At 38.6% G+C, this 12,072-nt stretch overlaps 1 protein-coding gene across 3 annotated transcripts in view; it reads left to right on the top strand.

Moving 5' to 3' along the window:
• The window catches only part of ARID1B (AT-rich interaction domain 1B), a 435,546-nt gene that overhangs the window by 323,323 nt on the left and 100,151 nt on the right, over positions 1 to 12,072 (top strand). The gene's annotated exons all lie outside the window — the stretch shown is intronic.

The raw sequence follows: 12,072 nt of genomic DNA on the forward strand, positions 1-12,072 counted from the left end.
GAGAAGATTCTTGAGAGTCCTTTGGACTGCAAGGAGATCTGACCAGTCAGTCCTAAAGGAAATCAGTCCTTAATATTCATTGGAAGGACTGATGTTGAAGCTGAAACTCCAATACTTTGGCCAACTGACGCGAAGAGCTGACTCATTTGAAAAGACCCTGATGCTAGGAAAGATTGAAGGCAGGAGGAGAAGGGGATGACAGAGGATGAGATGGTTGGATGGTTGGATGGCATCATCGACTCATTAGACATGAGTTTGAGTAAACTCCAGGAGTTGGTAATGGACAGGGAGGCCTGGCATCCTGCAGTCCATGGGGTCACAAAGAGTCGGACACGACTGAGCGACTGAAACTGAACTGAATAGTCTGTTTTACCTCGTATTCCCTGACTTGACTTACCACGCGCCTTGTGAGAGAGCCTTTTAGTTTCTTACCTCCAGTTCTTTGTAGAAAAATGTCTACCCCAAAGGACTTTAATGAGTGTCATGTAGTGAGGTTATCCAGTGGGCTTCCTCATGAAAGACATTAGGTAGCTCTAGTACTTAATCAGATCAGATCAAATCAGTCACTCAGTCATGTCCGACTCTTTGCAGCCCCATGAATCACAGCATGCCAGGCCTCCCTGTCCATCACCAACTCCCGGAGTTCACTCAGACTCACGTCCATCGAGTCAGTGATGCCATCCAGCCATCTCATCCTCTGTCGCCCCCTTCTCCTCTTGCCCCCAATCCCTCCCAGCATCAGAGTCTTTTCCAATGAGTCAACTCTTCAAATGAGGTGGCCAAAGTACTGGAGTTTCAGCTTTAGCATCATTCCTTCCAAAAAAATCCCAGGGCTGATCTCCTTCAGAATGGACTGGTTGGATCTCCTTGCAGTCCAAGGGACTCTCAAGAGTCTTCTCCAACACCACACTTCAAAAGCATCAATTCTTCGGCGCTCAGCCTTCTTCACAGTCCAACTCTCACATCCATACATGACCACGGGAAAAACCACAGCCTTGACTAGACGGACCTTTGTTGGCAAAGTAATGTCTCTGCTTTTCAATATGCTATCTAGGTTGGTCATAACTTTCCTTCCAAGGAGTAAGCGTCTTTTAATTTCATGGCTGCAGTCACCATCTGTAGTGATTTTGGAGCCCAGAAAAATAAAGTCGGACACTGTTTCCACTGTTTCCCCATCTATTTGCCATGAAGTGATGGGACCAAATGCCATGATCTTCGTTTTCTGCATGTTGAGCTTTAAGCCAACTTTTTCACTCTCCACTTTCACTTTCATCAAGAGGCTTTTGAGTTCCTCTTCACTTTCTGCCATAAGGGTGGTGTCATCTGCATATCTGAGGTGATTGATATTTCTCCCGGCAATCTTAATTCCATCTTGTACTTCTTCCAGTCCAGCATTTCTCATGATGTACTCAATGCATATAAGTTAAATAAACAGGGTGACAATATACAGCCTTGACGAACTCCTTTTCCTATTTGGAACCAGTACTTAATACCAGAGGGCAATTAGTAAACTTCTGGTTTGACTTCAGTGGGCCAAGTAAAATAATAATGTATAATAGCAAGCTTACAAAAAACAAAACCCAGAGAGTTTATAGTACAACCCTTTGAGGACATAATTTTTATGTAAAATGGGTGATAGGCCTTTGCACCTACTCTGTGTTGGACTTCAGCAGTGAGGTTAATAGTTAGACTCATAACACTCATAACAGTGGAGGGAATAGTTGGAAACACAATACACAGGTATTTGCATGTTTGGAGTGAAGATATGTGGTTCTTGTAAGGGTTCTGTCATGTTCCTGGGGATTTCTTCATTACCTTCATGCCGTAGAAGTACACATTTTATGCCTCTGCAGTACTGATTTTTATTTTCAGGAACCAGTGACACATCAACAGTTTGCAATTTCTTGGGTAAGGACTTGGGAAAATCTTACCCTATTTTGAATGAACTTTTGAATCATAAGACATAGAAAGGTTTGTCATCCAAGGTTCATGTTTGCTGTTTAAAGTTGAGGGAGCAGGTTGCTATGGCTGTTTGTTCCCATTTGGAGGGTACAGAAAGAGGAAAGTGTTCCTTTCTATTTTATACTCTAGTTTGAGATAGAGTTGGTTCATAGTAAGGTATTGTGTTGACAGCCTGTTCATAGCTAGCTTTCCACCTTCCTTACCCTGATACAGCACCTCCTGGTAAGAGTGAGATCCTATTTAAAACACACCAAACATTAGTAAGTACTGGGAGTCTATAGTCAAGTCCTTTAGTAAATTGTTCACTGTAAGCACTAAGCTGCACCCTGAGCAGATTCCACATTTTAAATGTCGCTTAGGAGCACACTGGGGTACCTGGCTTCATGAATCTGAATAAGAAAAAAAAGTTTTTCCCTTTATTGAAACAGATTAAACAGGAGACACCTACAGAGAGATGCTATACAAAATAATTTGTGGATTTTCTAAAACATCTAAATAAATGCTTAAGACTAGGACATTCATTGAATTTATGGATTATTGAAAGCTCATTTTTCACTCACACCATTGCTCTTAGGTGTTATGCAGGTATTTTGGTTTACTATAAAGATGACCGGGGAAGTCTTTGCTGCTTGCATTGCAGAACCGCACTGTCTAATCACATTGATTTGGATATGATCGTGGATAAGATGTTCAGTGATTTCCATAGATATAGGGCCCACCATGCTATCCACCATTGCCATCTATAAACAAAATCATGTTTGTCCTTTATCACAGCAAAGAAAAGAGCCTAACCAATACTTTGTGTTAGGATCAACTATTTGTAAAGAGGCCTTACAAATAGCTGAGAAAAGAAGAGAAACAAAAGGCAAAGGAGAAAAGGAAAAATATACCCATTTGAATGCAGAGTTCCAAAAAATAGCAAGGAGAGATAAGAAAGCCTTTGTAAGTGAGCATTGCAAAGAAATAGAGGAAAACAATAGAGTGGGAAAGACTAGAGATCTGTTCAAGAAAGTTAGACATACCAAGGAAATATTTCATGCAAATACAGGCATAATAAAGGACAGAAATGGTATGAACCTAAGAGAAGCAGAAGATATTAAGAGGAGGTGGCAAGAATACACAGAAGAACTCTACAAAAAAGATCTTAATGACCCAGATAACCACAGTCATGTGATCACTCACCTAGAACCAGACATCCTGGAATGCGAAGTCAAGTGGGCCTTAAGAAGCGTCGCTATGAACGAGGTAGTAGAGGTAATAGAATTCTAGCTAAGCTATTTCAAACCCTAAAAGATGATGCTGTTAAAGTGCTGCACTCAGTATGCCAGCAATTATGGAAAACTCAGCAATGGCCACGGGACTAGAAGAGGTCAGTTTTCATTTCAATCCCAAAGAAGGGCAATGCCAAAGAGTGTTCAAACTACCACACAATTGCACTCACTTCACGTGCTAGCAAGTAATGCTCAAAATCCTCCAGGCTAGTCAACAGTACGTGAACTGAGAACTTCCAGACATTCAAGCTGGATTTAGATAAGTCACGAGAGATCAAATTGCCAACATCCATTGGATCATAGAAAAAGCAAGAGAGTTCCAGAAAAACATCTACTTCTGCTTGATTGACTACACTAAAGCCTTTGGATGTGTGGATCACAACAAACTGTGGAAAATTCTGAAAGAGATGGGAATATCAGACCACCTTACCTGCCTCCTAAGAAACCTGTATACAGGTCAAGAAGCAACAATTAGAAATGGACATGGAACAACGGACTGGTTCCAGATTGTAAAAGGAGTACATCAAGGTTGTACGTTGTCACCCTGCTTACTTAGCTTATGTGCAGAGTACATCATGCGAAATGCTGGGCTGGATAAAGCACAAGCTGGAATCAAGATTGCTGGGAGAAATATCAATAACCTCAGATATGCATATGACACCACCACCCTTATAGTAGAAAGCAAAGAGGAACTAAAGAGGAACTAAAGAACCTCTTGAAGGTGAGAAAGATGAATGAAAAAATCTGGCTTAAAACTCAACATTCAGAAATCTAAGATCATAGCATCTGGTCCTGTCACTTCATGGCAAATAGATGGGGGAACAATGAAAATAGTGACAGACTTTATTTTCTTGGGCTCTAAAACCACTGTGGACAGTGACTGCTGCCATGAAATTAAAAGACCCTTGCTCCTTGTAAGAAAACCTATGACAAACCTAGATAGCATATTAAAAAGCAGAGACATTACTTGGCCAACAAAGGTCCATTTAGTCAAAGCTATGATTTTCTAGTAGTCATGTATGAATGTGAGAGTTGGACTTTAAAGAAGGCTGAGCATCAGTGAACTGATGCTTTTGAACTGTGGTGTTGGAGAAGACTCTTGAGAGTCCCTTGGACTACAAGGAGATCAAACCAGTCAATCCTAAAGGAAATCAACCCTGAATATTCATTGGAAGGACTGATGATTAAGCTGAAGTGCCAGTGCTTTGGCCAACTGATGTGAAGAGCTGACTTATTGGAAAAGACCCTGATGTTGGGAAAGATTGAAGTCAGGAGGAAAAGGGGATGACAGTATGAGATGGTTGGATGGCATCACCGACTTGATGGACGAGTTTTGGCAACGTTGGGAGATGATGAAGGACAGGGAAGCCTATCGTACTGCAGTCCACGGGGTCACAAAGAGTTAGACACGACTGAGTGAACAAATAACAACAACAAGTACTTTGTGTTTTAGAAATGAACCCCACTCCAGTACTCTTGCCTGGAAAATCCTATGGATGGAGGAGCCTGGTGGGCTGCAGTCCATGAGGTCGCTAAGAGTCGGACACGACTAAGTGACTTCACTTTCAGTTTTCACTTTAAATGCATTGGAGAAGGAAATGGCAGCCCACTCCAGTGTTCTTGCCTGGAGAATCCCAGGGACAGGGGAGCCTGGTGGGCTGCCGTCTATGGGGTCGCACAGAGTCAGATGCGACTGAAGCAACTTAGCAGTAGCAGCAGCAGCAGCTGAAAAATATAAGAAATTATATCCTCCAGAAAATCTATAAAGTCAGACTGTGGCAGAGGAGTCTCATGTTCTGCTTGAGAGAGCTGATTTCCATAACGTGAAGTATGAGGATGTATTAGAAAAATGCAACCCAATGTCTTAGTTTGGGATGGACAGAATTGATTAATGAAAATTGATCATGACTGTGATGTATTCGTAATTGATAGCAGTAATTTTTACAATGTGTGCTTAAAAAAAAAACAGCAACTCCTCACTAAAGTTAGTGACTACCAAGATTTCTTGAAAAGTTGGGAGAATAATTCAGTTGCTAATTGCTCAAAATTCTATATATAAAATATATATTGATTTTTGTAGCAGCATTCCAGGGAAATAATGTGGTCATAGAATTATTCACAAAATGGAAATATTCCTCATTTCTTCTCAATATTCAACAACAGCCTCAGCTGGCAATTTAATTCACATAATTTGCAGGTCGTGTGTTTTCTAACAAGCCTGTGTTACCCTTATTAATTAAAAAAAATAAATTATGAATAGGATCCAAGTTTTTGTCACTAAACACCTCATGATCCCCACACACCCTAATGATCTTTATTGAGCAAGATGGACTAACAAAATCGTTAAGGTCTCTGTGAGTCAATGTGTCATTTCATGTTAATTTTAAGAAGCCAGTCCTCTTGAAATACTAATGGTGAAATATCATTTAGTACAGTGCCTTGTATATAGTAAGTACGGAGTGGTTTTTTTTAATGTCACTTTTTACATTCAACTAAAACCATCTCCAATTTGTGTAAGAAATTGTTAAGACAAATAAATATGCTTTCCAGATGTTGCTATGTCTTTATCCACTTTTTCCCAGTGTCAGTTAATGTAGTAAAATTGGAGAGGGAGAATGGATTCCAGGCAGGAAAGTTGAAATCAGGTAGTGTCTGTCATTAAAACTCCAGATTTACCCTGTTGATTAATTATATCATTATTCCATCTTGGTTGACTAAATCCATCTTGTGAAAGTGAATTCACTCAGTCGTGTCCAACTCTTTGTGACCCCATGGATTATACAATTCATGGAATTCTCTAGGCCAGAATACTGGGGTGGGTAGCCTTTCTCTTCTCCGGGGGATCTGCCCAACTCAGAGATCGAACCCAGGTCTCCCACATTGCAGGTGGATTCTTTACCAGCTGAGCCACAAGGGAAGCCCAAATCCATCTTAGGTTGATTTTTTTTTTTTTTTTTAAGTGACAACAGCGTGAAGGGAAGAAATGCTTTTCTCCTGGCCACTACAACTTTTGAAAAATGAGATTTCTGGGTATTTCTTTGTCTATTAGTATTATTTAGAGATAGCATGGTATTACTTTTAAAAAGGTGAGTGATTTGCTTGCCAGAGGCTGTTGTAGTTAAGAGTTAGCGTGCTTGTTCTTACTGAGTTCCTGTTGTTGTATGCTATAGTAATTTAGAAAGGAATTAACCCAGGGAAATTTTGGCCTCAATAAATGATTAATGTAGAAATCCTATTTATCTCATGTTTATTCTCTGCTGCCCCAACACAACAGTGATAGAATGTAACTTAAATATGATTGCATCTGATCAATAGTTCTGATTTATTTGTTTCAGTCTGGCCAAAAAAAGTTGGGAGCATAAAACTGCAAGGAATTGCTTCTCTAAAAATACATCTGCTAAATGCACTTGCCATTTAAGTCTTAGAACTGCACTCGAATTAAGTGCTGGGGAATCCAGGGCACCCTATACTAGATCTGATTTGGAAGAGGGCACAGATGAAATTCTTACTGGCATTTATTTATGTAGGCCTCTTTACTAAGTTTGGAGGGTGTGCTGGCTTTCTAAGTCCTCACTGTTGTTAATAAATGCCATTTTATATTTACTGACTTTCTGAGCAAGTGTTCCTGAATGTTTCTTTAATGATATTGTAGTTTAGTATAGGGATCAGCAACTACCACCTTTGGGACAAATCCAGCTTGCCACCTGTTTTTGTAAATAAAGTTTTATTTATGCTGCTCTGTTTACATGTTGTCTGTGGCTTCTTTTGCACGACAGCAGCTGAGTTGAATGGTTGAGACAGAGAACATAGGGCCTGCAAAACCTGAAATGTATCCTGTCTGGCAGTTTATAGGAAAGAGTTTGCCTGTTCCTACTCTGGAATAGTAAGATAAAGCTACATGATCACTGATAACTTATAAAGATCTAACTAACTATTAGTCTGCACTTGGTTTCTGGAGTAATCAATCAGCCACACATTTATTTAATCAACAAATATTTATTGAATGCTCACTTATATGTCTGGTTCAAAGGATATAGTAGGGAAAAAAACAGAGTTCTCAATACTCACATAATTTATGTTCGGGTGAGAATAGGACAAATGACACAGAGAAGTAAGATAAGAACTATGGGAAGTGTTAAGACTGTGTTGCCTATAAGAAACAGAACTTAAACTTGTGAGTCCTGACTGCCCCACCATCTTGGTCTATGAAGTATACCAAGCTGTAATATATTCATGTCTTGGGACGTCCACTGTAAGTTATACATTACTAGATGTGTGCTAATTAACCATAAGTATACTTATTAGCCTGTCTCTCTCAGTTTTGTTATAAACTAAAATCCTAATGTTTTGTTCTTTCAAATGTTTAATTGATGATTATTTTGATTTAGTTCTTAAAAGCTATTTTTAATTAGAAAAATTCCCTCAAAACCTCTCCTAGTGTTAAAATTCTAAGGAAAATACTAAGCTAACCAAATACAGTAGTGTGTGTGTGTGCAGTGTGCAACCCCCTGGACTACAGCCCACCACACTCCTCGGTCCATGGAATTTCCAGGCAAGAACCCTGGATTGGGTTGCCATTTCCTTCTCCAGGGTATCTTCCCAACTCAGGGATTGAACCCAGGTCTCTTGCATCTCCTTCATTGGCAGGCGGTTTCTTTACCACTGAGCCACTACGGAAGCCCCAAACTCAGGATTTTATACACACACAAATACTGAGGTATAGAGTATATATGTACACATTGGTGTACATAATCTCTTCACTGAGAGAGGCTAGAAGCAGTAACTCCTCAGAAATAATGAGTAGGCCCAGTGCCCAGATTTTAGTCTCTTAACACCATTCTCCACTAAAAAGAACCAGAGCTCTGAGGAGAGGTGACTGATTATAGAACTGGGGTGAGGAAAATAAAAGATGAGCCTGGAATTCCTTGTGACTTCTAAAAAATAAAGATTTGAAGGAGCTTCTAATGGTCAAAGCTGGAACAACTTGAGCAACAAAATAATGGCACAACTGGATTTTAATTCATGAGTGTGTGAGTTTTCTGTTCAGTATGACAAATCACAATTTAGCAGCATAAAGCAACACACATTTATTGATCTTGCATTTTCCCTGGTCACGAGTCCATTCACAGCCTCACTAGGTCCTCTTCTCAGGGTTGAAAGGCTCTAGTCCAACCAAGTGTTGGGTTGTCTCATATTCATCTGGAGGCTCAACTCAGGGATACTTTGCTTCTAGTCTCATTCAGACTGTTTGGAAGAATTTGTTTCTAGTGTTTGTAGAAGTGAGGCCCTGAAGTTCCAGAGGCTGCCTTGTCCTTGCCGTGCAGCTCAGTTCCCATCATAGAAGCTTACTTCGTCAAAGCCATCGGAAGCATCCTTCAGCTCAAAGAAGGCCTAAGCCATTTCTTGGCATCACGCCTCACAGGGTTACTTCCCGTTTGATTATTTCAAAGTCAGCCGATGATGGACTTTAATTATGTCTATAAAATCCCTTTAATTTTGCCATATAAAATAACTTTAGAAATGATATCCCATCACTTCTGGTATATTCTTTGATTAGAAACCAAGTCACAGGTTTTGCCCTCAGTGAAAAAGTGGAGATTACATAAGAATTTGACTCATTGGAAGTCATTCTCTGATGTGTCTGCCACATTGAGTCCATATGGATAGAAGCAGTCTAATAAATATCTAAACAAGTGGAGAAGAGATAATTCTTCCTCATAGTAGATTCCTATTCACAAATGTGGAAGGAAAGAGGGAAATAAAGAATTACCATTAGCAAGCACCATTGTAGTAAATGCTGCAGACAGGATTCTCTAATGGATGCTAAAATTAGTGGGTACAAGATTGAGGAGACACAGAATTTGCAGAGTCTCAATATCTCTCCTAAGATACTCATCAACTACAAAGAGCAAAATGCAGTAACTTTTTATTGGAGCTTGATAGACAACAGCTTTGCCAAGTAATCAAGGCAAAAGTCACCACATGTGAAACATCAATGTCATTAACCTCTTGGTAGAATGAACTGAAAAGAGCACAACACTTTTGTCATACACGTCCCAAAATGCATTACCTTGCTTCAATCCTGACACAATAACAGACTAAGCCAAATTGAGGAACATTCTACGAAACGACTGATCTGAACTCTTCAAAAGCATCAAGGTCATAAATATAAGGAAAGACAGATTAGACTGAAGGAGACCAAGAAGAAATAACAACTAGATGCAATCTGAGACCCTAGAAGGGAAAATGAAGCACTGACTGGAAAAAATGGTAAAATTCAAATATCTTTAATAATTTCTTACCATTTTAAGTTCCTCTTGATAATTATATAAAGGTTCTGTAAGGTGTGATCACTAGGAGAGGTGGGCTAAGGGATATACGACAGCCCCTTATACAGGTGGTGCTAGTGGTAAAGAATTCCACCTCCCAATGCAAAAAATGTAAAAGATGCAGGTTCGATCCCTGGGTTGGGAAGATCCCCTCAGGGAGGAACTGACAACCCACTCCAGTATTCTTGCCTGGAGAATCCCATGGACAGAGGAGTCTGGCAAAGAGTTGAGCACAACTGAGCACAGCATTCTTATACTGGCTTTATAGCTTTACTCTGAGTCTTAAATTAATTGCACATAAGAGCTCTTCTGTAAAAAATTTTAATATAAGTTTGTGCTTAGAATTTTAAGTTGGCAAAAGCAGACATTAAGGTCGTTTACTGATGTTTCATTTTTTAGTTGCACCAAAAATTTTGGACAGTATTGTGTACATAGCCATTGAAGAGTGAATACCTCCATGTGAAGTGGTGGAATTTGTTTTACCTCACAGATAGTGCTTACATCACCACATTGTGCTTAGGTCACCACGTTGTGCTTACATCATCATAGACACAAACTAGGGCGGAAATGAGACTTTCTTTAAACACTTAGTTTTACTGTTAAAGCCTTCTCATGAATTTGGTTTATTTATTACATATGAAACATTCTCTTTTAAAATAGTTACCACACTTTGTTTAAAAGGTTTTACTTAACATCATACATATGACATATAGAAATCTGTGGTTCGAGAGGTGTTTAGTCATTTCAGTTGGTTCAAAAAGCTCTGAATTGTCTTCTTTATATGGACAGTGGACAGAAATGGATCATCTGTATTACGTTTCTCACACATGTTTTCTGATCATGTCACAGTCATCTGCTGTGACCATGCTTATACCTATGCTAATGGGAGATGAAGTTATTTCTTAGTAACTATGAAACTGCTGATGGAAAGACAGGGATTGAAACCAAATGGAGAATTTAAAACAGTTTGGGCAAGTCTATCGTTACCATGAAAAGACTCTGTTTCTTTAAAGGACAGATTTAGTAAATGAGTAGGGAACTCATAGCTTTAAAGCGAGATCTCTTAGAAATGCACCAGACAACCACTAGTGCTGCTTGAATATGGCAGTATTTTATAAATTCATGAGCTTTCTTACAGCCTGTTTTATGTTTACTTGAAATATGGTCTATAAGAGCAGTGCCTGGGGCATGTACAGTGTAAGCAGTGGTGTCCTGTATTAACATAGAATCACTGTGTTTTGTTTTGTTTTGTTTTTACTGTCATGAGTCTATGAATTCAGTCTGTCATGTAGAAACAATCATTAAAATGTAAGCACTTACTATCTTACTGCAATTGATTCCCCAGTGACATTTTAAAAAGTCAGTATTTGGCTGCAGAGTGCTTTAAATTTCTAAATGGACTGGAGCTTAGGGGCCGTAGGGTATTTCATAGGAAGCACATGACCCTGAGTGGACACACAGCAACTTTTGTGTATCTGTAGCCAAGTTGATGGCAGTGTTTACCCTAGAAGTTGTTTTTACCCAAATGTAAGTATTTTTGCTTTATTTATTTGGTACTAATACTAATTTACTACAGATGTCTAAGAGTAAATAAATGAATGAATTCATTCAAACAAACAAATTCATTCAAACAAAACACAAATGAATCCCTTTGAGGATTATGCTAAATTCAACTGCCTTTGTTACTCTATAGTACTTTTACTCTCAGAAATGTATCTATACTTCTGAGGCAGAAAGTGAGCTGATTGTTCTTAAGTTAAAAAATCATGTCTCTAGACCTCATATAATTCACTGTCTGTCTTTAGTTAATAAAATAAAGTTTTTTGTTTTATTTTAATAAAGTTAATTAAAGTGTTTTGCTTTAGTTCCTATTCTCAGATTAAGGACCATGAAATAACAAAGATTTATTAGTTATTTGTTATGCTGATGGAGGGACTAAAGAATTAAACGACTTGATTCCTGTCTCATGGCACTTACCTTATAGTTTGAAAATACAAAAAGCAAAAATTAAATGGAAATCAAATAGTTGGTAAATGGACACTATTGCTCTGTTAGCAATAAAGATTAAAAGATACAGAATAGTGTTTCTTCTTTAGTGATAATGTACACTATATTTTATAGTTGTATGTCTTTTAATTGAGCTTTCCTTCTAAGTTTTTGTGGAATCTGTGATTGACTTAGGAGTTTTTTAGAAGTCAGTTGTTATTGCTATATTAAGTAAATATTACTCATGAAAGATTGTTGGCCACTATGCTGCCTGCCCACTTGGGAGTCTGAGTTGACTTCATCAGTCTGGGATTTTGTTAAACGTATTGTAGAAGTGTGTGTCAAGACATTAGAGCTTGTAGATTGATTTGTGAATTTGGGAACTCATACAGTAGAAAATTGAACTTTTCAGGAGGTGATTTGATAAATATGTTTATGCATGCTTCCTCTTTGTTTTACAAAAAAAAGTATAAAATATCACTCTCTTTGAGTTGTATGTTTTTCTTTGTGGAGCGATACCTTTT

Source organism: Bubalus kerabau, chromosome 9 (assembly GCF_029407905.1).
Source record: "Bubalus kerabau isolate K-KA32 ecotype Philippines breed swamp buffalo chromosome 9, PCC_UOA_SB_1v2, whole genome shotgun sequence".
NCBI classification, from domain to species: Eukaryota; Metazoa; Chordata; class Mammalia; order Artiodactyla; family Bovidae; genus Bubalus; species Bubalus kerabau.